Source organism: Eubalaena glacialis, chromosome 16, assembly GCF_028564815.1.
Source record: "Eubalaena glacialis isolate mEubGla1 chromosome 16, mEubGla1.1.hap2.+ XY, whole genome shotgun sequence".
In the NCBI taxonomy this organism is placed as follows: Eukaryota; Metazoa; Chordata; class Mammalia; order Artiodactyla; family Balaenidae; genus Eubalaena; species Eubalaena glacialis.
In genome coordinates this window covers 90,006,367-90,011,980 of record NC_083731.1, presented here as the reverse complement: position 1 = coordinate 90,011,980, position 5,614 = coordinate 90,006,367, and the positions used below count along the sequence as shown (strand labels likewise).

At 39.9% G+C, this 5,614-nt stretch overlaps 1 non-coding gene across 1 annotated transcript; it reads left to right on the top strand.

Moving 5' to 3' along the window:
- The first annotated feature begins 1,731 nt into the window (after positions 1–1,731).
- On the top strand, positions 1,732–1,838 carry LOC133076703 (U6 spliceosomal RNA). The gene has a single exon (XR_009697592.1). It is a non-coding gene; the product is annotated as a U6 spliceosomal RNA (small nuclear RNA).
- Positions 1,839–5,614: the final 3,776 nt, after the last annotated feature.

Below are 5,614 nucleotides of genomic sequence, written 5' to 3'. Positions count from 1 at the left end.
GCTGATCTCTGCAACGCAAATTATTTTTGTCCATTTTGAGACACTCCTGGTTAACAAGATGCTAGCTTACTTCATTCCCTCAGGGGTTGTCGTATCTCCCCACAGTAGTTAGAGAGGATCTCAGAGGAGGGAATGACATCTCAGCTGTCACGTGAAATCCCTTCTACATCAAGTTTCTTACCCGTGGGACCAAAGTCATGCTGCTCCCAGCCTAGCCATAAATAATGGCTGCTAGCGAGAGGTTTTCCTCATCAATTCTCTGGGCCAGAGTCGCTGCTCAGTGAACTGCTCCAATTTTCCTAATGTAGGATACAGAGGAACGACCTAGGAAGGGTTATCAAATAGTATACAAGTCTAGACGGTTTGTTCTAGAGTTCCTTTTCATTGAAATAAAAAATGACTATTAGCAAACACCAATTAGCTATGTGAACGGCAAGGGTTTTAACCTCTCTGTAACCCTTTTCAGCTTCTATGTCACTAATCAAAATACATTATGAGGAGGGTTTCAAAAGAGTCTTTAAAATTCTAAGCATGATTTGTACTTGTTAGATGGAATGAGGGCCTCTCTAGCCAGCAACAATAAAGTTTTTGAAAATCTGTGTCTCTTCTACGCCTTTTAATTAATTCTCAAAGTCCAACGTGTAAAGGATATAACATAGAAGAACTTCTCTGTGACGCTATCTTCTAAAGAGTAAACTTTATCACGAAGACGGTGTGTTTCAGACTTTTCCAGAATTAACGGATTGTGTCATATGTAATTTTTCCCATAAAATAACCTCATCGCACGGATCTTAGAACATTTAGTGGTTTTGGTACATATAATATTTTATTCTTGTCTGCTCATTTAATCATGGATTGTACTATTTAGAGGCTTATTTTTGCAGATAAGGGATTTTCTAAGTCAAGAAAAGGCATGCAATTTTTTCAAAAGAAGAGAAAGAACTTAAAAAGCATTGATGAGTAGTCAGTCAAGTAAGAGAGGTTTACAGTTTCTTTCCTAGTATCTACTAATTGCTATAATTTCTCAGATTTACTAGGAAAGGTTTTTTTTTTTTTTTTTTTTGGCTGAGCAGCATATAGGATCTTAGTTCCCCAGCCAGGGATCGAACCCTCGCCCCCAGCAGTAGAAGCCCGGAGTCCTAACCACTGGCCCACCAGGGAAGTCTCGGAAACCATTCTTTTAATGGTTTTAATTCTTTTAATTCTCTGAAACCATTCTTTTAATTAATAAATTAATTTATTTATTTTGGCCGCACCGGGTCTTGGTTGCGGCATGCGTACTCTTAGTTGTGGCGTGCGGGATCTAATTCCCCAACCAGGGATGAAACCTGGCTCCTTGCATTGGGAGCTCGAGGTCTTACCCACCGGATCACCAGGGAAGTCGCCCCTGAAACCATTCTTTTGACATGCATCTTAACTATCCAGGGCCAGTATCCTGTTTTCTCCCTCCTGAATCTCCTCAGGGCACACCTTGGGATGGGAGTGGGGATGCCATCCCTGAGGGCTTTATGACCACAACATCCTTTGTTTACTGATAGGACATTTTTTTTCCACATGACCCAAGTTAATATTCCGCTTTGACAAAAGAAAAAATGCATTTGGATTAGCTTTAAAAAGTTTTCTCATAAATATTTGATTTAGTACATAAAATCTAATACATATCTGAATTTTTGAAAATTAGTCTATATCTGTTTCTGTAGATTAGAGTCCTAAAGTTAGAACGAGCGATCATTGCTCATTTCAGCAGCACATGTACTAAAATTGGAACGGTACAGAGACGATTAGCATGGCCCCTGTGCAAGGATGACATGCAAATTTGTGAAGCGTTCCATATTTTTTTTAATTTTCAAAAAAAATTTAAAAAAAGAATGAGATCATAGTATATGCAAATTTTAACTCTAACAGATATTTGTATTCATCTACCAGTTTGTATTCCAACTATTAGTACATGAGAGTAACTCTTTTTCTCATACTTCATCAGCACTGGTTGTTAACAGTTTTTATTGTTATTTAAGAAGCAAAAAATTGTTAAGAAGTTAAAAATTGTAAGATTTTTGTTTCAGGATGCCTACTGCAGCTAAATTTGTGATTGTAAAAAAATTGAAAATACCCTAAGCAGTAATTAATATACAAATAATTACAAATTAGGGAATATACTTATTGCAGAATATCTACTATTAGCCATGAAGAAGGAGGTGGAACTACAGGGTATTTCTCCCAAACTTCCGCAGTTCATATCCCGTGTGCCAGGACAATACTAAGTTCTTCACGTATATCAAAGCTTCCAACTCTCATTACAATCCTATGTGGTCAGTACTATCATCATACCTAACTTGTGTTTAAAACAAAATTCAACTAAGTTTGGAGAGCTAATTGGCTTTATTCAAAGATTCATGAAGCGGGCAGCATCCCTTCTAGCAGATAGAAGGGCCCTCCGAAGAGCTGTACAGAATGGAAGGTTTTTATAAGCTGGAGGGTGGGGCAAGGAAGTCATCAGCAAAAGAAAAGAAAGGGTTATTTGGGGCCAGGACATCATTTTTTGGGATAAAGGACTGGGCAAGGGTTTTGTCATGCAGACTGCCTCTCCTTCCTCTTGGTTGGGGGCAGGGGGAGGGGTGGGGGTGAGGATGGGATTACTTCATTGGTGCCAACCAGAAAATTCCAAACTGGCTGGTTAAGATTACATTTCTGGGGAAGGTTGAAACTGTAATTAGATTAGGTGTTAAATCTAGGCTTTAGCACAAGTGATGCCATTTTGGGTCTATGGTTTTTTCCTTTAACAATTACAAATGAGGGAACCAAGGCAGTAACACATAGCAATACTGTAGACTACTAAGCAGCAATTAAAAAGGATTAGGTGGCGGGGCTTCCCTGGTGGCGCAGTGGTTAAGAACCCGCCTGCCAACGCAGGAGACACGGGTTCGAGCCCTGGTCCGGGAAGATCCCACATGCCGCGAAGCAACTAAGCCCGTGAGCCACAACTACTGAGCCCATGTGCCACAGCTACTGAAGCCCGCCTGCCTAGAGCCCGTGCTCCCAACAAAAGAATCCACCACAATGAGAAGCCCGAGCACTGCAACGAAGAGTAGCCCCCGCCGCAACTAGAGAGAAAAGCACGTATGAAGACCCAGTGCAGCCAAAAATAAATAGATAAATAAATAAATTTATATATAAAAAAAGGATTAGGTGGACCTACTTGTACTGATCTGGAACATGTCTGTACCATATCATTAACTGAAAAAGCCAATGTGAGAGTGATAAATGATACGATTCCATTTTATATTTTAAGAGTATAAATGTTTATGTAAACATACCTGTGTAAGCATAGAATCAAATACAGAATATTATTCTATTAATAATTTGGACTTGAAAGATTTGTGAAGAGGGTTCCGATTGATGTCTTAATGTCTAATTTACCTAATTATAAAGGAAAGAAAGAAAAAACAGGAGGAAGGAAAAGAAAGAAGTAAAATAAAGAAGTGAAATAAGGTTCATCCTTGGGACCTCCCTGGCGGTCGAGTGGTTAAGACTCCACACTTCCAATGCAGGGGGCGCGGGTTCGATCCCTGGTGGATCCCACATGCTTTGTGCTCAAAAAAAAAAAAAAAAAGTGTTCATCCTTAATGGTAAGCCAAAATTGGGTGCCACCATGATTAAGCAGCTTTTTTCTTCCATGTAGTGATGGAGAGAAGAAAATTATTAACCTACTCAGAATTTGGAAGCGATTCAAAGCAAACGTGTCCCCTTAGTTTATTTAAACAAAGTCATTAAGTTTTCTCCAACCATCTGATTATTACACGATCTGATATTTACTACATTACACACTGGTCACTACCACACCAGCTTCCTCCCCATTCCCCACTTGCAATACTAACTGGCCTCCAGATTTTTTTCTGAAAACAAAAGATTTTGTTTCTTAAGCCAATTAGTTCCAAATAACTCTTACATCTTCACTTAGCTTTCCCGATGTTTCTGTAAGAGAGGCCCACTGGACTATATTGCAGATGGCTTGGGGCCATTTACTTGGTTTCAATTCAGTTTCTCTAGGTAGAACCAGACATTTTGTCAGTGCATTTGGGGATTAAAATGCATATTTCCCCAGAGACACGCTATAACCTATTCCCACTTTAAACTCTAAGACATGCCTTATATTAGGAAAATTTTTATGAACTATATAATAGAAATAAATTAGTAAGTATATGTTCTGCATCTATAGCTACAACGCGCATGGGAATACAAAGATAAATAACCTATCATTCCTGCCCCCCAAGAGAACAGGGAGAAGACCTGTAGACAACAAATATTTCCACCTACATTACAGTATTTTCTTCGCTGTAGCAAAGTTCTGCGGAAGAGGAGGGGAAAAGGGTAGGGGAAACTCGACAGAGGAAGTAATGTTTCAGCTGGACCTTCAAACAACAGTCTTTAAACTTTTGCTCACATACTTTCTAGAAAGATTTTGATGAACTATAAACCCTTTTACACATATAAAGTGACATCTAACATAATTTCTGTGTAGTGCAAATATGTCCATTAAAAATACAAATCTTAAATCACTTTTATTAATGTGTTCGATGGCATCTAAATACTGTATTGTCAGGCTTCCCTGGTGGCGCAGCGGTTAAGAATCCGCCTGCCAATGCAGGGGACATGTGTTCGAGCCCTGGTCCAGGAAGATCCCACGTGCCGCGGAGCAACTAAACCCTTGCGCTACAACTACTGAAGCCCGTGCTCCCTAGAGTCTGTGAGCCACAACTACTGGGTGCGCGTGCCACAACTACTGAAGCCTGCGTGTTCTAGAGCCCATGCTCCGCAACAAGAGAAACCACCGCAATGAGAAGCCCACGCACCGCAATGAAGAGTAGCCCCTGCTCGCCGCAACTAGAGAAAGCCCGCGCACAGCAACGGAGACCCAACGCAGCCAAAATAAATAAATAAATAAATAAATAAATAAAAATTTTATAAGTACATGAACAAGAAATTCTTCAGTAGTAGGAAATTTTACATGATTCATTTTTCTCACTTGAACTTCATTTCCTTTCTACTTCCCCCATAGAATTTTATCCTAGTGTAATATATATTTGTTCTTAAAAGTCTGCTGGCGATCATCCTATGATATTGCTCTGCAACAAAAATATGTAAATAAGTTTTAATTGAAAAATTTCTAGGCCCATAAAGCTAAGTGTTAGACATTTTTTAATCAATGAAATATGAATTACATTGCTAACTTTGATTAAACCGACACAATGTACTATGCACTTCAATTAATAATGTATAAAAAGTAGAATTTTATAGAAACTCTTACTTAAGGTACTTTTTAATTCCCTTTTTGATTTCCTCGTTGACCCACTGGTTTTTTGTAGTCGCATGTTGTTTAGTCTCCATGGAATGATTTTTTCCTCATTTCTTTTTCTGTGGTTGACTTCCAGCTTTATGTCGTTGTGGTCAGGGAAGATGCTCGGCCACAGGGAAGATGGCGCCGAGGACCATGCAGCGCACGACCCAGGGGCCAGGGGCGGGGGCCCGCGGCTCTGTAGGTGCCTGGAGCTCTCACAGATGGGGTGCTGTTCAGGCCCCTAAGACCAGGACGATGCAGAGCAAGAAAGCTGACCCC